The sequence below is a fragment of the Coffea arabica genome, chromosome 4c (assembly GCF_036785885.1).
Source record: "Coffea arabica cultivar ET-39 chromosome 4c, Coffea Arabica ET-39 HiFi, whole genome shotgun sequence".
In the NCBI taxonomy this organism is placed as follows: Eukaryota; Viridiplantae; Streptophyta; class Magnoliopsida; order Gentianales; family Rubiaceae; genus Coffea; species Coffea arabica.
In genome coordinates this window covers 46,932,536-46,953,939 of record NC_092316.1, presented here as the reverse complement: position 1 = coordinate 46,953,939, position 21,404 = coordinate 46,932,536, and the positions used below count along the sequence as shown (strand labels likewise).

The window sequence follows — 21,404 nt, the reverse complement described above, 5'->3', positions numbered from 1 at the left end:
AAAGCTAATTGAATATAAATATTCATTGATGATTTTAATTTAATTGGAACTCTTAAAGAGTTCCAAAAGGCTAGCGAATATTTCAAGAAAAAATTTGAGATCAAAGATTTTGGAAAGATAAAACTCTGTCTTGATTTACAAATTGAGCATTTGGAAGGGTGGAATTTTTTTTTCTACCAAATTGCCTATATCCAAAAGGTAGTAAAGCGATATATATAAATAAAACACATACATTAATTGTCCCAATTGTCATCAGATTACTAAATTCTAATAAGGATACTTTTAGATTATGAGAGGAAGATGAAGAGATATTTGGTCCTGAAGTACCATATTTCAGTGCAATTGGTGCACTGATATATGTTGTTAATTGTACAAGACCTGATACTCCCTCCATCCCATTGAAAGTGCCATACTTTCCATTTTGGGATGTCCCGAAATAATTGTCATGTTAGAAAACTCAAAGCACCTTTTAGTCTCTCTTTCCAATATAACCCTTCTTTCTAATCATATGCATATTACCATTCAAGTTTAAATTTTGAATTTGTGGAGGTAAAATTGGAAATAAAAGCACAAATATTACAATCAAATCACTATTTTTAAAAAGTTGGATTCTCCAAACATGACTAAATAAATAGGACTGAGGGAGTATATCATTTGCAGTGAATTTATCAGCAAGATTTAGTTCCTCACCTACAAGACGACATGAGAATGGTATTAAACATATTTTTTTCTATCTTCAAGAAACAATTGATCTTAGTTTATTTTATTCAAATAAATTTAAGCCTGAATTGTTTGATTATGCTGATATTGGATATTTATCTGATCCACATAAAGCAAGATCTCACACTGGTTATCTATTTACATGTGGCAGTACAGCTGTTTCTTGATGATTTACAAAGCAATTAATAGCCGCTACTTCATCGAATCATACTAAAATAATAACAATTCGTAAGACTAGTCGAGAATGTGTTTGATTAAGATCAATGATTCACTACATCCAGAAGAGTTGTGGGTTATCCTCCGAGAAAGAAAATCTTCCAACCATATTATATGAAGATAATGCAACTTGTATAACTCAATTGAAAGTAGGATATATTAAAGGAGATATGACAAAAGCCCGTGGAGTAGTCATACGGAAGTCCGGACCCTCCTTCAGCTATCATCCCATGTCGCTAGCATCACTCATTGCTTCCGAGAAGGTAATCAAGTGGCTGATGGCTTATCTAATATTGGCTGTGACGAAGGCTGTGACAGAACCTATCATCAACTTTCGGATCTCCCTACTCAAGCCCGAGGGGCATTTAGGCTGGACAGACTTGGCCTTTCTTCCCTTCGAAAATGCTAGGTCCATCCAAGTTATTTAATAGATGTGTTGTCCTCTTGGGAGGTAAGGTCTATGTCCCCCTTTGGCGCTGTCTCTCCGCTTAAGGGAATAAAATTTGAACTTTGATTAATAAAAAAAAAGGAGATATGACAAAACATATTTCACCAAATTCTTCTTTACTCATTATTTGCAAAGGAATGGTGAAATTGATGTGCAACAGATCTGATCGGATAATAATTTGGCAGATTTATTTACCAAGGCATTGCAGACTGCAAGATTTGAAATATTGGTGAAGAACATTGGAATGCGTCGGCTAAAAGATCTTAAATAATATTTGCATCAGAGAGAGAAATTAATACATAAGAATAATGTACTCTTTTTCCTTTATTAGAGTTTTTGTGTTCCACTGGATTTTTTCCTAGTAAGGTTCTAACGAGACATATTCTTTGTATAATGAATATCCAAGGGGGAATGTTATGAAACAACTAAAGATATAGATGTCCGTTTGTATTCTCAAGAAGATTGATTCATAAATCATCCACAAGATTCATTGGTACATTGGGTGAATCCTTTTGTTGTTCGTTAGTTCATTAATGGAGATATTCAATTCATGTACTTGAACTAATAAATTCATGAATAAATATTTAATAGGGTTCATGTATTTTTTATCTTATATTACCTATACATAGAGGCATCCCAACCTCTCTTGTAACAACTTTGATTAGTTGAAATAATAAGAAAATAGTAATGGGTCTAATGCCCTCCTATCTAACCAAAGAAATAATAAGAAAATAGTTCTCTATTCTCTCTCTACTTCTCACTCTACTATTCTAGTCCCTACTTTAGTAGTTTATTTTATTAGTTTCACAACACAATATACTATTTCGCACATTTTGATGTATAATACTCTCTCAAGCACACAATTATATGTACAAAATGATTTTTTCTTGCACATAAATATACTTTACAGACTAAAACACTTCCACACATACAAACACACATTCACTTCTTAACCTTCTTAAATGGAAACACGCCATTTTCAAACACACACTAACATACTTTCACACATACAAATACAAATATGCCAACTTTTTAAACTACATGGATGGACAAATTAAGAGCAAAAAATTCTTTTCCAAAAGCAAATCAAATCATGTAAAATGTAATCATAGGAATCACCAATTTGGACCGAAGAATTGTAGAATTCAAGCAAATTGAGTCATCCAAACAGATTCTTTTTCTTTTCATGATTCACAGGAGCAATCATTTTTGCAAAATATGCTAAATATTATGCTATGAAAACTCCAACTATTATCAAAAAAAAATTTTAGAAATTTGGTGGTTCATTTCTTCCAAAACCCAAACTGGGGAAAATTTTTTCTAAAATTATTAAAAAATGGTACAAATACTATTAAATATGCGGAGACCCTGTTAGAAAAATTATGATTAGGCATATACTCCTTATGTGCGTCCACTAATATCAAATATTAATAGATAACTCAAGTAAAATGGTAGTTTGAAGGATGAAAAAGATTAAAGGATCAAATAGCCATGTTTATTCTTATTGTATTTGATACTAAAAATGTGAGAACCCGAAAATTTTCTTATTTCCTAGGCTTTCTTTTATTTAATTGCACGCCATTTCTATATTTTTTTTGTTAGGAAATTTTCTAGATAATTTTTATGAGTAAATATGGTTTTTAAATCATTTTTCTAGTATAAGTTAATTCATGAGAAATTAGGAGTGTATATCGGGCGTGGGACCCGCTAGTACGGTAAGTTCGATAAAATTCGGCCAATTAAGTTAAGTTTTGTATACCGAAATTAATTTACTAGGTATTAATAGATGATTAGAGGTTTCCAAATGGATTAATGTTGGAGAGACAAAAGGATAGTTTTGAGCTTAAAAGGTGACAAGTGTCACTTTGTGATTAAAGGGTGGACTTTGACCATTTTGCCAACTTTACTAAATAACCAAAAATTGACCCAAAATTCACCTTCATCATATATCTCTCTTGGCCGACTCTCTCAAGAAGGAAAAGAAAAGAAACCTTCAACTTTCTTCTTCTCAATCTTGCTCAATCTTGCAATTCAACCGTTTAAACTTCAAATCTCTCCATAAAAACCCTTAGCTAGGTGGTATTGAAGTAGTTGGTGAAGTGGTTTGGAAAGAAGAGGTGCTAAGTTGTCTCTTTTCTTGAGTTTGCAAGGTAAGTGGCTATGGAAACATTCTTTTGTTCTCAATAATGTTCAATTAGTGACTTGTGTTAGTTAAGAATGTGATTTTGTGTAAGATTTCATGACTTTTGGTAGAGATTATTGAATCTTTATTTTTATGCATGATTGTTCTGATTTTATATGATTAGTATTGGTTGGGCATGGATGATGGTCTAGTATGGTTTAGAATGAAGCTTTGGTGTGTTAATTGTAGCTATTTGCGGAAAATTTTCGCTTTGTTCGGAAAATTTCGGATTTAGGGTTTTGAATTGGGGCTTTTCTAGGGTTATTGTGGAACTCTTGAATTGACTTTGTTTAAAGGGTATTGTGACCCTAATAAATTGTATGGATTGGCCTATGACTTGCAATGGTGATTATGGTAGTGTTTGGGAAAAATAAGTAAGTGATTGTAGGTTGGAAATTTGAAATTATAAGGGGAAATGCTGTCCAAATGGTGGGTTCATATGTTTTCTTGGATTTGGGTTGCTTTAGGGGTTAATTGGTGACCTTAGGGTTGTCTAAACCTTTAGCACCAAGTGTACCCTATATTACTTTCAAGTTATTACGGTTTTACGTTAGTGATATGTGGTTTGGATTTATGACTCGTAATCGAATCTCATTGTGTTTTATTGAATGTTTTAGGGCGTGCCGGTGATGCAAGGTGCTCGTTGGACAGAAATTTGTGATAACACTCTTTGTTTGCTTGGTGAGTGTACTACTCACATAATTGTTACTTCATGGCTTTGTTATACTTGAATACTTGCGTGTACTGTTGAGATTGATTGAGACGAGGGTGTACTTTATCACTCTCGCACTCTATGTCTTATGTGACTGTTTACTGTATCAATTGAATGTCACTTGAAAATACTTGAACTAGTGTCGTTTGGACGTGTATCCAACAACCTTTACTGTTAACACTGAGCTCAACCCCATTGGTGGTCAATTGAATTGAGCCGGCAAGGGTTTGGTCGAAAAAATTGACAAGCCATGGGGACTGTTTATGTGGAATCCTTGAGTATGAGACTCTTGAATCCGGTATACTCGAGTATTACCATTTCTGAACTGATTGGAGTTTGGGCCCGGTAGGGGTATGAGAGGTGGACGGAAATTGGAGAAAAGTGGAGTCTACGGTATTGGTCACTCTTTGTACATTGACGGAGAGTCAATGAGGTGAGATCAAGTATGGCAAGCGAGGAAAAAGGCTCTTGAGAGCTATCCGTATCCTTTTACCGATCTTTATTGAAATGTGGTGTTAGTTAACTCCTTTATTGAATGAATTTGGATTGATTGGCTTTGTGCTTACATGAACCTCGTTACTTGGGTGAAGGTACCTCATTGGGCGAAAGCTCACCCTATTACCTTTGTTTTCCTTACAGGGATATGAGTACCTTTTGGGGAAACTGTGATTTTGAAACCAAGTTGAGCTAGTTTAATATTATTCTTTTGTATAGCTCCTCGATGGTGGAAAAACCTTATATGTATTTTGAATCAACATTCCCTTTTGAGTTGTAAAGTTGAGACTATATGTGTATAAACGTGTTTGGTAATGTTCGTATGATATTTTGGTTTGTAAATGTCTTATTTCTAGGTTTATATGTACTGTTGGTGATTGATTGGATTTTGGACAAGTTCGGACTTTAAACGGCAAAAGAAAAAAAATTGGCGGGAAAGGTCACAGGCGAATCCGGCCAAGAATCCGTCCAGAACTTGGCCGGATTGCCTTGGAAATTTTGGTATCCGGCCAGTTGCTCTCTAGCCACAATCCGGCCAAGAATCCGGCTGGAAATCCGGCCAGATTTCGGCCAGATTGTGACATGGCCGGCACTGTTCATGTGCGGCTCCGATTTTTCGTTTTCGTTTTGTGATTTTTGATTTGTTTGAGCGTGCTTTTATCTTCCGAAACGTTTTAGATTGTATTTAACTGCTTCGTTAGTCCTAGTGAGAGTTGGGCAGGCAGTCCGCTAACCCCTTTGATACGCTTTAGGGGACGGTGGGGCTGTCACAGAGAACTTTTTGATAAATTATCGTGGCCATTTGATATCCTTATTGCATATGTAGAGCTCTACTGGTATATTCTCCATTTTTAAAGATTTAGGATAATAACTCGAAAAGTGCCCCTGCTAGCGAAATTTTGGACTTCCCACTAGTACATTAATTCAATTAAAGTACTTTACTTGTGTTGACAAACCACTTTAAAAGAAAGCAGTTTGTATAATGGCTATTCGTTAAGAGCAGTGTCAAATGTTAATTTTTTTTTAAAAAAAAGTGTAATAGATTTGGAAAATATCTAAGTGCAGGGTGTAATAATTGTGATTATTGCATTCATGAGGTAAGTTACGTATAATTTAGGTGCATTTATGATTTTCTATTTGGACACCAGCTACAAAAAATCCTATAGGAAAACTTGGATAATGATTTAATAACTATTCTATTGGAACAAGTTAAATTATTCAATACTGCTTTCCACCTCATCAATCACATAAAATATAACTAACAGTAATTGTCAATGAACTATTTAAATTTTTCTATTTTGATAACTGAACTTTTGATTTAGTTAAAATGGTCATTCATCTAATTAAAACATAGAGTTAATACCAAAAAAGTGTAAATTTTTATAAGTTAAGTAACTCAAAGTGTAATTGACATTAGTAAAATTGATCACTTTGATTAACATAAATAGTTTAGTAATATAATTACGGAATTCCAAATAGTTAAGGATAGATTCCATTTGCTCCAGCATAAAATCAATCGATAACCCTATTGCTATTTTCCTCTGGCGTAGTATTGATTCAAAACTGAACATGGATATGATATTAAAAACGAGTAAAGATTAAAGTTTTGAAAAGAAAATGAATTTGATTATATATTTTTATCCTTTGTCGATAGCTAGTTATGCGTGTTTTGTAAAATTAATCAACATACAAGGAGAAAAGTAGTTTTCTTTCATTTAATAGATTTAAATATTTTTGCAATTATGTTTGCACCTTATGTTTTATTTGCAATTGAAAAATCCTAGATATGTCCTCGTCTATTCGCTGAACGCTTTTATAAGTTTGAGATTCTCATAATCATTAATCTTTACTAAAGGGTAAGGAGAAAAGTATAAACAAGTACTCATTTATGTAGAATTTTATTCTCCATGCTGTCATTGGAATTCTAGTGGATTTGATAAATGATCAGTTGGAACTTTTCATAATTTTCATATATGAGGCTAATGTTATTTTACATGAGGTGAAATACAAGAAAAGTGATTTGATTATCTTAAACTGGAGGGTGCTAGCACTTGAATTATTGGGTATCCAACTTAAAACCCAAACTACCCAAAACTCATTTGGGTTATTGTCGCCCAACACCCAACTAATCTAACTCAACCTCTTAAATTAGTGGATGGGTTGGGCGAGTTTTTGGGTTTGAATATTTTTGTTGACCACACTAATGTGTACTTGCAAGCCGTGAAATGACCAGAAAAACCTTAATAAGGTTTCACGTCCACGAATTTCGTTTTGGGGTCAAAAGCAGAAAGAAATTCAATAGATTTAAAACTTATTTTTTTGGTAACAAAATTCTAAATGGCGTATATAATTGGTTGTATAATCATGCTTACATAGATTCTTTTTATACAAGATCCTTCACTGGAGCAATAAACAAGTCATTTTGTTGTAAATCTAGTTTACTTGTATTCGAAAACTTTGACCAGAACCGCCCAGGTTTGCGATTTTTGGTTCAAGCTCCAAGTTTAATAGGGTCCAAACAGATGCTTCATTTGTTCAATAAATTTGTAGCCATAATTGTTAAACCAGTTCGGTATCTAAGGTTCAAGCTGTCATCATAATGGAATAACCACAGGCTGGTTAAGCAGGGATGAGGATTATTGATTTTTCAATAACTTATCATTTAATCGAGAAGACAGAACCAAAGTCAATTTTTAAAGGAACGAGCCAAGTCCTTCACCCCTCTCCCCTTGGTAAATAAACTATAAACATAATGGAACAATCACTTATCAGGCTGGTTGAACTAGAATGAGAATCATTGATTTTTCAATAACTCATCATTTAATTGAGAAGACGGAACCGAAGTTGATATTATTGTCAGATCTAATTAAAGTTCTCTTTGGACTTGAATAGGTTTTAAACATATTTGATTGTCAGCAGATATACACTGATATATTGGGTTACAGTGATTCTTTCGGATGGAAGATATATAGGAGCATCAATTTTATCTTTATTTGTATTGTTTTATTAGATCTTTTATATCTATTGATTTTAGATCTATATGTATCTGTGTAATGTTTGTTTGGTGTATTTTTTACCATTAGTGCAGATTTGTTTGAATGAAATGATCTTTTCTATATAAAAAAAAGGGAACTAGCCAAGTCTTTTTTTTCCCCTTGATAAATAAAAGTTTAGGAGGGGAAATGTTCCTACATTCCAGGTCTAGTTTATGTCACTAGTAAAGGACATCAAGGCTTTAGCTAACTTGTTTCAATTGTACTCCTTTTGTATAAGAAAATTCGATAATATAGATCATTGTAATAGTTTTAGCCTATATGCATTAGGTATTTTTAGAGATGAGGAGAGAACTTTTGTTACTCCTTAAGTGTCGAGATACACGTTAAATAATTTTTTGAGCTGTTGCTCAAATATTGTAAGCTTTTTATCAATATAATCATCTATCATTTCCAAAAAAAAAAAATGTCACTAGTGCATTAGATAGATTACAATAAATCTAACAGGTCGTCTCAACGTCATTTTAACTAGCGGTGCGACTAAAATTTGAATAATTGCAACACAAGTCCCAAATCCTTGGTAGTTGAACCACAACAAATTTGTGAACTAAGTCTTTGAGCTTTACAGATAGATGACATGTAAACGCGTCTCGGAACAGTATACCTCATCTAGTGATGTAAACGATCCGAGTGGCAAGTTCAAAATGAGTTAAAGTGAAATCTATGTAGGGTGTGTTCGTTTGGAATGAAAATATTTTTCAGAAAAATGTTTTCCACAATTTTTTGTGTTTGATTGCCTTAGAACTGATGAAAATATTTTATGCAAGAAATTATTTTCTTCATTTCGATGTAAAACAACTTCTTTAAATGAGAAATTAAAGTTGTTTTCCAAAAGAACGCGTCCATTGGCAATGTCGAAACTCCTGTCATTTATTGATAGAAGAATATTCAATCCAAAGGACACGAAAGGCCCCAAAAGCTTGTCAGATAATTTGCTGAATGCCTGAATCTTCACTAGCGAACAAAGTTATCAATGATTGCATTACCGACAAACTTTCCGGTGCAAATGGAATTTTCTCCTTTCTAACAACTTGATTTTCCTTCTCCATGTAGATTCTTTTTTTTCTATTTTCTTTGAAACCCCAATCTTTTTCATCAATTGCCCTTGATCTTTATCCTTGGAAGTTTATACTATCTAATTATAAAAATTGGATTTAGAGTCTATAAATATTACTAATACATCAAAAAATGTTATTTCATGGATGGATTTCATAGGTTAGGACTTGTTAGTTGGTGGTGAAGTACAGTAGCAATGGGCAGAGAACAATGGTGGTGGCGACTGGCCATTGACATTTTAAAGATAGGAGCAAAGTTTCAAATTGCAACCAAACACCTGCAAATTATGTAAATACAAATCTTTTCCTAGAAAATAATTTCAACAGAAAATATTTTACATCTAATTAAACAGACCATATAATGTTGAAGAGATTTGTGAAAGTGTTTTGTTTTGATTAGACAAATACATTTTATCAGGCAGTTTAAGTTCTGCGGCAGACTTCTACCACTTCTTTAAAATACTTTTATCTTATTGAAGCTATTGGGTGAACACCCACTTACTTTTTCTCATATTTTGAGAAATGTCGTAGAATATGAAAAAGTTCCTCTCCTACAACCTTGGCTGATTTATTTATTTCGTGAGTCTTCAATTCTTTTTAAAGTTTTGATCTAATAAAAAGTATGGCTATTCCTATTCAAGCAAGGATTTTCTCAATCACTAATATAAGTTTATCCTTTCTTATATTCAAATTATTTTTCAATTTTTTTAGGCATGTTAAGATTAAAAAAATCCTTCTTCCCCTAACTAGCTTGATACGTGAATAGGAACTTTTGGACATAGAATAGATTTAGAGTGGTATTTGAAAACTAATCTATATTTTTAACATATGAAATGAGATAGACATGTTAATAGAAGAATCCATGGATAGGTTTTTGTTATTAGATGGTCTTTTTTTGAAGAAATAGATATCATAAAATTTCAGGTTGAAATAAAATATCAAACAACTAGAATATTTAATCTGAAAAGATTCGTAGATAACAAGTGTGAACTTATTTACAATCACAGAAGATGCCGACACAACTTAGACTGGAAATTTGTAGGATGTTGAGAAGAAAGTTCTACCAACAAACGTTCAATAATAATACTACTAAAAAAATAAGAAAAAGTTTTTACAATAACAATTTAGGAAGCATTTGAGATTGGCCTGCTGGAGTTAGAATTTTTAGTTGCTAAATTTTTTTCTTGCAAAGCAAAACTTTCTTTCTCCTTCAGGATTTGTCGATTCTCTTCAAACTCTCTTCTTATATACTTGAATTGTTGGATGGTAGTTAGTGTTGGTTGAATCAACAATTGCTTTTTTCTTCAATTATCTGATAAGCTTTGTATCTTCTAAAGCCATCCAATACCAGATGATGACATTTTCTAAAGACAGGATGAATTAATTGGCAAGTTGATTGTTCAGTTTTTTTTTTCTAGTCAACTTGGCTGACAATTTTATTATTGCTCTATCATATTATCCTAAATAAGGAGTTCTTCATCATTCACGACATTTGCTAGATCATTTTCCTCCTGGCTGTCTTCATCTTGGTTTTTGTATCTTCTGAAAAATTCCTTTCCTATGGAATTCCACTAATTTTTTCAGCTGAGTTCTCTGTATAAATTTTATATCAGGGAATTTTTATCCACAGTAACTCTTCTAATAGTCATCTTGTAATGCAACAGGCTACTAGGAGATGGTGGTGGAGGCGGTGTTATCCAAGGTATCAATGGAGATTTGGTTATTGGTTTTTCTGCATTTTTTGGACATTGTTCAACTGTGCAGGCAGAAGCTAAGGCTCTATTATGTGGGTTTCATTTGTGTTTGCAGCATGACATTGATTCTTTTCGTATTGAGTTAGATTCAGTGATTTTGGTTTAGATATTGAACAAGAAGGCAATCTTTCCATGGCCAATTGCTTTTGAAGATGAGGAGCTTTTGTCTTTGACTCATCACTTCATTTCCATACAGCGTTGTTATATCCCTAAATTTTATTAGTATTAATAAACTGAGGGGACCATAAATCTTACCTCAAAAAGTACATGGGAAGTTAAAACAAAATTAAAGTTAATTACAATTCCTAAAGGATGGTAATCCAAACCTATCTATCCTAAGCTCTCCTTTAGCTAGTCTAGGAAGTTCGTGAAAATGTAAAAAAAAAAAAATATTGAAACACTTATTATCACACACAAAATTAGGCAAACAGTTAACCACCCTGTTTTCCTCATGACTATTTTTAAACAATCCATTTAATAGTAAAACTGAATGTGAAACTACAGAAAAATTCTATAATAAAACTAATGAGGAAAACTTAAGTAGCAGAAGATGGCGAAATTTCGTAAATACAATAACTTGAAATGGGTACCAGGTAAATTTGAACATATCAAAGTGAGAGACAATAATGGTTTAGCAGATTTTTTTTTTTTTTTTAAGGGCAAACCCTCTACACAGCGGAGGGTCTTTAGAGCATTTATTGCCTTTAGAATTTCATATTCTAGGCTAGCTAATCCAGATTCCTTGTATATTTCAGATGGATATCTATAATTTTTTCTTCATCTTTACTGCTATATATATTGGGTTTGGCTAATAATTTGGTTCCCTAACCTAATTCACTAGTATTTGTTTCTATTACTATATAATCATTTTCTAAACAACATTTAATTTTGGTATATATTTACATATTTCTTTTATCCTTTTAACTAATTCTATATCTTGTTTATTAAAATATTTCTGACCTCCCGTTTTTATTTTACTATATAATGGTCCTGACTACCTCTTTTTAGTTATTAACTAAAGACAAAATAGAATAGTAAATTATCTAAATAATCCTAGACATAAATTAGAACATAGCCATTGATTAGAATAAAAGTTCTGGACACTTATTAGAGACACTTCTGGTATTTCAATAGGTAAAAATTTACTAGGAAGGTCTCATTTCCTATATTAGGGCTAGAAGATTATCTTTTATGACAATAATAGAATAATTAAAAGACGAAAATTTGAAACTTAGAATCACAATTAGAAAATATAAATATTTTAATAACGTTAGCAACTCTTGATACTATCATAGACTTATTAGGAAGAAGGAAATAAAAGACAAAATAAGATTAGTTAGACAACAAATAAACTCTGTTAACTTTTGAAAAAGAGAGAATATTTAATATTGGAAATTAGTGAGTATAATAAAAGAAAATTGATAACTGATAATTTCTAGTTAAATTGTAATATAGAAGGAAAACAGAGACATATTATTCACAGTGAAGATAAACAACATAATACACTAGTGGATCTACTTATAAATCTATCAGATAATTTGAAAGAAGAATTAGATAAAAAAACTAAACATGAAGAACAGCTAGTCAATAAAACGAATACCGGAGAGATTAGATTACCTAAAGAGTAAATGGCTAAAATTGTCACTAAATTATTCAAAATGGCACAGTTTGGTCACGCAACTTTTTTTTTGGCCAAAAAGATCACTGAACTGAAAAAAACAAGCCTTTAAGATCACTTTCTGCTAAATTAACCGAAAGGGAAAATCGCCAATTTAGTCCTCAAACTATTTTACTAAAGTCAATTTGGTCCCTCAACATTTTATCGCACGAATTAAGTTCCTTAACTAAAATTCTTATGCCAATTGAGGACTTATACGGCGTTGCCACCCAAAACACATGTATCTGTACAAAAACCAACGGCGAGGCAGGGGGCTTTTTTGGAAGTAAAAAAATATGATTTCTACATCCTTCTCTTCGTCTTCTTCATCGTCGATCGTTTCTTCTTTTTCGGATGTTTTGGGGATTTCACCGGTTAAGCCGGCTTCCATCATCCCCTTTTTACAGGGGTCTAAGTGGTTGCCCAGTAGCCAACCCAGTATTGGGAAGGCGGGGAGTTTGGTAGATAAAGGGGAAACTGCTGCTACGGCGGATAAGTCTAGTAATACCGGGAAGCAAGGGCCTGTTGTGGAGAAGAGTACTGTTGCTGCAGTGGCGGCTGCTTCATCAGAGGCTATGTCCGAGGATTTAAAGCTTTCTAGAAGCAGTTGGTTGTCGAAAGTCGAAACTGTTAAATGTCTGTTCCGATAATGCTAAGGCTACTTTTACTGCTTTGAGCGTTAGCATTCTGTTCAGATCATCTTTAGCTGAGCCAAGATCAATTCCCTCGACTTCTATGTACCCCACTCTTGATGTAGGTGACCGCATTCTTGCTGAGAAGGTATATTTTGGATGACTTTTGCTACTTATTTCCCTAATTCAGTTTTCAGGGCATATTTTTTTTAATATGTTGGGTTGCTTTATTTATGTCTGAATTGAAGTCCACTGGATTATTTATGTGATGACTTTTCTTGGCCTTAAGACCAATGACTAGTCCTGTAAGTGAGAGCATTTCTGATGTGTTGGTGATGGATAAGAGAATAGATGATTCAAGCTTTACTTTACAGGCCAGTGGAAGCAAGATCGATGAAAAGTCTGCCGTAGCTGAGGGGAAAATGGAAGATATCTTAGGGTGCAAGCAGCCTCCTCCTATGTCTAGAAAGGACTCTGTTGGGGACTTGCTGCTAAATCTTCCAAGGATAGCATCTCTGCCTCAGTTCTCATTCAACATCTCAGAAGATGTTGACAACCAAGCTCGGTAGCATGTGTCCTTCGGGTCTACCAGTGAAGTTCCTTGCCCAGAAACCTGTACATATACATACGTTAGGGTCTTTTGCTGCAATTTGCATACCGTGGTGGATTCGGAGATTCTCATTGATGAAGAATCCTAAATGTTTTTCTTTTTGTGTTATGCTTGTTGGGTTGTAGATTTGGTATTGGGTGTAGCTGATATCACATTATCTAAGTGGAAAGTGGAAAATGTGCAGTTTTATCTTATCGAAGAACATCTCTAGTATACATATGAATCCAAGGCTTCCTTTCTGGCAATCAGAAACTACATACATCCATGTGCTCAGTGCATGGTGGTGATTGCATAATTTTCCACAGGTAAGGACTTACCCTGAAGTGGGTTTCCGTTTTTATCTGCTGCTTAGATTCACAATCAAAGACCTCTTGATTTATGAACGACAAAAATGATGAGCATAAGAAACCAAAGGTAGAGCGTGTGAATGTAAAATGACAAGTATAAGAAACTAAAGGCAGAGTCTTTGATCGATTAGTCAAGCGAAAAGTCAGCTGCAAGCAAAATAGAGCTCAAAGCGCAGAGTTGTTCTGGTTGACTTGCTAAGCGTTCCTCACACTTTCATTAAGAAGATTTACAGTATACAATTTATGCTAGTTGTGAAATATATGTGAACTAATTATACACACACATGACCGCATAAGTCTCAAAATTACAAAATAAATATTGTGCCAACCGTATATGCAAAATAAAATAATACTCCCCAGAAGAAAAGTCCATATGACTAGTCCACGGGATTAACCTTCAGGGGATATCTTGGCCTTAAGACCTCCGACAGTGCCAGCTTGCTCAAGGGTTAACCTTCAAAAACAGGAACTGGAAATAGGCAAGAACAAAAACAAAACATTCAAATCAGAACTGGAATTGGAAATTGAGCTTGGGTATCCAGTTGCTCCAAAATTTCTAGTAACGATTAAATGCGGCAAAGATGTAAGAAGGGGGACCACTTAGATCCCTGTAAGAAAGGGCAACCACTTAGACCCTTTAAGAAGGGGATGATGGAAGCCGGCTTAACCGGTGAAATCCCAAAAACACCCGTAAAAGAAGAAACGATTGCCGATGAAGAAGACGAAGAGGAGGATGCAGAAATCGTATTTTTTTACTTCCAAAAAACCCCTGCCTTGCCGTTGGTTTCTGTACAGATACATGTGTTTTGGGTGGCGACGTCATATAGGTCCTCAATTGGCATAAGAATTTTAGTTAAAGGACTTAATTCGTGCGATAAAATGTTGAGGGACCAAATCGACTTTAGTAAAATAATTTGAGGACTAAATTGGCGATTTTCCCTTAACTGGAATTGCAAGTTTTTAGGGATAAAAATGCCCTTTTCCTCACGCAACCCTTCCTCCTCATTCCTTTCACTTGAACAGCCTTTGGAAAGTAAAATACGAAAGAAAGCAATCTTCGTCATTATCATTAATGGGTTTGTTTGGATTGTGAATTATTAGAGATATTTTTACTGTAGCACTTTTTGTGATGTGATGTATGTGAGATAAAAAGTTAATTGGAAAGATAAAAAGGTGTGTTGAAATTGTAACGATGATGCAAACAAATATATTTTGGCAAATAAACAGCAATCCAAACAAACCCATTATTATTTCACTCTTTGTGCATCAAGATCATCACTGTCATTGTCATCGTCTTCTTCTTTGTCTTCTACTTTGATATTAGGCTGTGATGATACTTTCTATTTGAGCTGTAATTTGCACATGACGGTTACGGGTCCGTGATTTGGCTCCTGATGGCAATTAGTGTGTTTGGATAGGAGATTGTTTGGGATAATTTTTTGAAAAAATATTGTAACACTTTCTTAATGTGATATATGTGAGATAAAAGGTGATTGAAAATTGTGTTGATGATATAAACAAGTCAGTGTGTATAAATAAAGTGTAAATAATATGTATTCCAAACAATTTGAAATTATTTTCAATGGGTTCCTCCCTCTTTGCCTATTCTTTTGGTCAGATCTGAGCTTCTTTTTTTTTTTTTCTGTTTTTGCTTTACATAATTTTAGCTTCATAGAATGAAGCAGCCAGGAGATGGATTTTTGCTCCTCCTCTCTGCCTAGCTTATGATTTCTTCATAACCCGGTTTGGGATATTTTGAAACTTAGATCTAGTCGTAGGGGAAGGAATGAAGGGGAGGGGAAGCGGGAGAGAGGAGGGGAGGGGAGGAGAGAGAGTGCTGTGGTGCTGCTGGAGGAGGAGGAGGAAGAGCGAGAGTGACGTTGTTGGTGATTTTTATTAATTCCATTTACCTCCTATAAAGTTTGGCTAAAATATGGATTAACCCCTAAAATTTGGTTTTTCTTTCAAGAAAAATTGTGTCAATTAAAATAGGATGTTTCTATCCTGAGAACCTACAATAATAGGTCAAGTTTGCTTTTTTTTATAGTTGATTTACAGGTTAAATTAGTTAAAATGATTCTAATAGTCTGTTTTAGGAAGTTGAGTGACTTTTTTTGCCACAAAAAAAAATTTTTTGATGACCAAAACGTGCTATTTTGAATAATTTAGTGACCATTTTGGTTATTTACTCTTACATAAAAGAGTAAAACAAATAAAGGTTATTATCACTTTACCTTCTTAATATTCAATGTAACTATCAATTTTCCCCTTAATGTTACATTTTAGTCATTGTACCCCCAAAACTAATGGTCAAACTTAGCGGAATTTGTTAATTAAAGTGAAAAGACATGTTTAGTCTTTAAAATTGTTATCACTTTACCCCCATGAACTATAGTTTCATTATCAATTTATCTCTTATAGTTGTTTTTTAGGCAATTTATCCCGCCGTTAAATTAACTTAACAAGTTAAGAAACTTTAGAAGAAAGTACCCTCCTCTTTATATAATAAAAATAATAAAAAATTTAGAATGACTTTTCTTCTTTTTAGTATCAAGAAAAAAAAGTCAAAGTATTAATCTCTTTCTTCTTGACAATCTTATTAATATTGAAAAAAATAGAAAGATAGGAAGGAGGAGGCGAGTGGGGGAGCGAGCTCAATTCTTTTTTAAAAAAAATAAGAAAGAATTAAATATTTTTATTATTTTAAAATTATTTTATTTTTCTGTTTACCATTCAATTTCAATCCTAATTTTGACAACCTTAAACTAATACGATAATATTAGACTCTTCTTTATTTTTTTCTTTGCAAAATCTAATTTTCTATCTCATTCTTTCCTATCCCTTTTTCTTTTCCTAGTATTAATAAATATGAAAAAAGAAATTTGAGAAAATTCTTTTATTTTTATGTTTTTGGATCTCTTAAAGTGAAAAAAAAGAAGAATAACCATGCCAACTTTTTATTTTTAATTATATGTATAAAGGGTAAATACATATAAAAAATTTTAACCATACTAGTTAGATTAATGATGAGATAAAATGCCTAGAAAATAATGTTTGGGATTAAATCAATCGTATCACTATAATTTATAGGGATAAAGTGATAATAACAATGTAGTAATGCTATAGAATAAAAGGATATTTTTATCCAAAATCTCTTAACATATTGAATTGAATTACTTATGAGAGTGAAGTGACTAAAAGATAACGTTAGAAAGTAAACTAATAATAGTGATATAATTTAAGGGAGTAAAGTGACAATAACCTAACAAATAATCTGGAAGAAAGTTTTGAATCTTGTAATACATATTGTTTAAACAAGAACCCAAGGCACCTAAAACATTAGAAATTGAAATAAGAAATTCCTTACAACATGTAGATAAACAAATTAGTCAGGTTTATGGGCAAGTTTAGAAATTAGAAAATTTGGAATGAAATTAGAAAAATTAAAAGATTACATATGGTGAATGAATAACCTAGAATACGTAGAAGCACAAAAAGAAGCAAAAAAAATATCACGAAGATCCGAAAGCACTTAATAAGTATCAAGGAATAAGCAAGAGAGATCAAATACAAACTAGATAATCCAACATATAAATTTTATTAGTATTAAAAATTTGTGAAAAATTAAATAATCTAGAAACAAAAATATATTAAAAAAAAGTTAAGACAAAAAAACTAAAGTTGAAGAAGTTATAAATAGTTTAATAAACCAATTTAAGAATAATATTAGCTTAGGAGATAAGGACAAAGAAGATAACTAGAAATTCAAAAGACTAATTACTAATCAATATTATAATTATGAAACATTCTAGACTTAGTTTTCTCAAAGTAAATTTAGTATAAACCTGATAACTAGGATAATGAGTAGCAGAGAAAATAAAAATGAAGTAGTCAGGGTAGACAATTAATAAATGTAGAAAACTAATTAGAAAATTTTAGGCATAACAAAATAGAACTAATTAAATATTTTAGGCATATCAAAAACAATATTTTGAGTAAATTCACATTTTATCAACATTATAGTGATAGATTCGTTTCTTGTACCCATGAGTATCAAATGGTTAAATTAGATGTGACAGGCAAATAATAATTTAGAAATATGGATAGTGTCATGTTACTCATGTGGGAATGATTGTAGTAGGCATTGAAGGTCTATATAGAGAAGGTATTGGTTACTTTATATGGCAATCATTTTACAGATATATAGCAAGTTTTGCTAGGAGCCATATAATTAGATATATATAATAAAGGTCGATTAGTATATTTTTGTATCACTTTACCATCCCGAACTTAAAAAATGTATATTTTTGTCCCACTCAGTGAATTATTGTACTTTTAATTTTGATAAATTCATGTGCATATTTTTCTTTCCAAATTACTCCAATCTTCCTGTTTTCTCAATACTCAACTTTTAGCTAGTTGGATTTTCTTAATATATATTCGCCAAAATATTTTGCTATTATATGATACGTTGTTGGGTATTAGTTTAATTAACTTATTGTATAGACTTATGTATAATTTAGTATTAGTTTGAATAAGACTCCACTCGCTCCCTATGTAATGTCCTACAGCGACCAAAAAAATATAAGCATTCCTTTATAACATCTAGTCGGTCAGGTTACTAATAACTTTGGATTAACCATTTTGAACAAGTGGTTTTAGCTCAAAAGATTAGTGGGCCAATCTAACAGGCACAGGACGTTACAAATGATATCAGAATAAATCTCGCATGGAAATAAGATATTTTTTTCATAAATTTTATATCATTTTTTCTTTTTCCTTGCACATGATAATGCAACAAAGTTCTTATTTTTTTCTACATTTACTGTCATATCTTCTCAAAATCAATCTTATGACACCAAATGTTTAAGCATAATTAAAAGAACTAGAATCGTAATCCAAAAAAATCAAACCTAATTGAAATAAAATCGAAATCGAAATCGAAATCGGACTGGAATAAGAGGTTTAACAATTGTAATTGTAACCATCCTTATAAGAGTTGGTTCAGGTTCTATCTTTTAGAATTCGATTCTAAAATAGCGGTCATGTCTATCTCCTTCTACCAATCTCCATTTGCCACATCACCAGGAGGCCAATCCCCTTTTTCCACATGGGCGGGCGACCAAGGTGAGATGGAAGGGATCTTTACTCTTATAATATATGGTTAATAAGCAAAAGTTTACACAATTCAGGAGGCGGTTGGTAATGTTTGAATTTTATAATAAATTCATTCCATCTAGTTTTTATGATCCACAATGGAGTGTAATGATGCGTGTAATACCTGCCATGACATAGGTCCATTACACAGACACCCATTGTGGCCGTGTAATGCTCATTACACTCATCATCAGAATGATGCGTGTAATGGGTGGGCCAGGTGTGAAATCCGGCCATGGATTCGAAACCCAATTATGAAATACGGCCATGGATTCGAAAAGGTAAAAAATTCAATGAAAGTTAATAATTTATTTTTTAAAAATAACAAAATTATTTTTAAAAAATTACTTTATTTATTTATGCAATATGAGTTATGCATTATTAAAATAAATATTTAATTTAATTATGGATCCATGCTATTACACTTTGTAAAATGTAATCCATTATGAATGAGAGTATAATAAAATAGGAGAAAGTGGAATGCTGACGTAACATGTACATTACCTTAAAAAAGTGTAAACCATCGTGGATGATGATTTCTACTCGTAATGGCACAAAAATCAAAATAGAAAAGGCCTTCCTACAGGTCAACCTTTAGCACTTTAGGCTTATTGTATATTTTCTCAGCCAAAAATCTGCCACGTTTCTTTTTCTTTTTCTTCTTTTTCGTCATAAAGTTTTGCCTCATTATTAAGGAAGATCCCATTAGAAATTTGGCACCATTTAGGAGCCAGTGTGTAAAAAGGCACAGTTTTCTAGCATCCATGTACCAACTGCATATCTTTAGACGCTTATCTCGTCACTTCATTGCTTTTATAACACTGGAAGAATATGCATATTCCAAAACAAAAGGCTCAGCATGTCTCAAGTTTCTCAATAACTATAAAAATTTGATTATGGCTTTTAGATTAAAGCCACAATTTCGTTTCTTTACGCTAAAAGATGTTAGCCAATTGCATGACTTCCCTTCAAAGCTTCAAGAGGAAATACTTGTACTTTTCAAAAATTTTTCCTTTTTTTTTTATTGCTTTTGGCACTTCCGAAAAAGTTTCAATTGTTTCCACCACCGACTTCCTTTCAATTCAATTCCGACAATAGTAGTCGTTGCATGGACAATAAAATGCATATGGTTGCTGCTACTTTTTTTTTTGGCATTAAACTTTCAACCACTGACTATTTTCCTTAGTCTCTAATCTTTTGCTAACATAAAATTTCATACTAAAATAACCAGTGGGACAACGAAAGGTCAATTTGTGCTATGAAATTATCTTCTCCCTCTTTAAATACATATTAATAAGTTTAACATTCAAGAGATCAATGAGATCTAAAATGTTAGGAGAGTTTGCATACCTTAATCATGAAATCTAGGGTACAAAATCCATAGGAATGAAAAGAACAATGTTGGAAGAGTTTCTCCCCCATAAAGGGCTTGACTTTGTTCGAATATAATTAGTCGCAAACCGTAAAACGGATGTGAATATCTGTGATTTATACAAAAAAAAAAAAAAAGTGTGGTTTAAAATGTGCTAAATACATTAAAAGAATTAAAATTGGGAAGTCAAATGAAAATTTAAAAATTCCAGAGGTGCTTAATCATATTGTAGAATCCTCAAAAACTTTAGAAAAGTTCTGAAATGATCCCAAAAGGAAAACCGATTCGGGGTTTATGCTGTTGCTTTCATCCTTCGAACACCTTAAAATACGTTTTGACCAAGACCACGAGAAGGGTTTATATCACTTACCTGGACGGGGTTGATGGACGATCAAGAAGGCTCATGGCTTAGGTTGGTGACCTCCATTGCGCTTGGGAGGGGTGCCTGCCTATGGTCTCCCCAAGTGGGAGAGCCAAAATCATAATTTGTGGCTGTGGGAAAAAAAAAAGGGTTTATATCACACATATATAGGCTTGCAGCTTAGATTGAGAGAAATGGATAAAATGATCCCAGCAGATATCATCTCACGAAAAAAAAAATTCCTTCAAAATGATTTGCGAGGTTGCACATTTGGTAATCCTACTACCTTTACCCTAACACAATAATGTAACCTTGTTTGAAAGCGAAGGCAAGAATTAGTTTGCAGTCTATTCTTTTTCCCTTTCTAAGACTTTTCAAATAAATGGGTTTCAAGAGATTGAGGACACAAATTTAGAAAAAATTATTGATAATTGACTGCATTGACACAATTGAAAATTTTTGAAAGTGAACTGACATTGAAATTAGCCAAAGTTTGCAGTCTATTCTTTTTCCATTTCTAAAAATTTTGAAATAAATGGGTTTCAAGAGACTGAGGACATAAATTTAGAAAAAAAAAATTATTGATAATTGACTGCATTGACACAACTGCCAATTTTGGAAGTGATATGCACA

At 32.7% G+C, this 21,404-nt stretch overlaps 1 long non-coding RNA gene and 1 other non-coding gene across 2 annotated transcripts; both read left to right on the top strand.

The window, feature by feature from the left end:
• The first annotated feature begins 12,530 nt into the window (after positions 1 to 12,530).
• Positions 12,531 to 13,728, top strand: LOC140005367 (uncharacterized). Its single transcript, XR_011813198.1, has 2 exons — positions 12,531 to 13,072; positions 13,299 to 13,728. It is a non-coding gene; the product is annotated as an uncharacterized lncRNA (long non-coding RNA).
• A 7,044-nt stretch (positions 13,729 to 20,772) lies between these two features.
• LOC113740485 (U1 spliceosomal RNA) lies at positions 20,773 to 20,933 on the top strand. Its single transcript, XR_003460481.2, has one exon. It is a non-coding gene; the product is annotated as a U1 spliceosomal RNA (small nuclear RNA).
• The last annotated feature ends 471 nt before the right edge of the window (positions 20,934 to 21,404 follow it).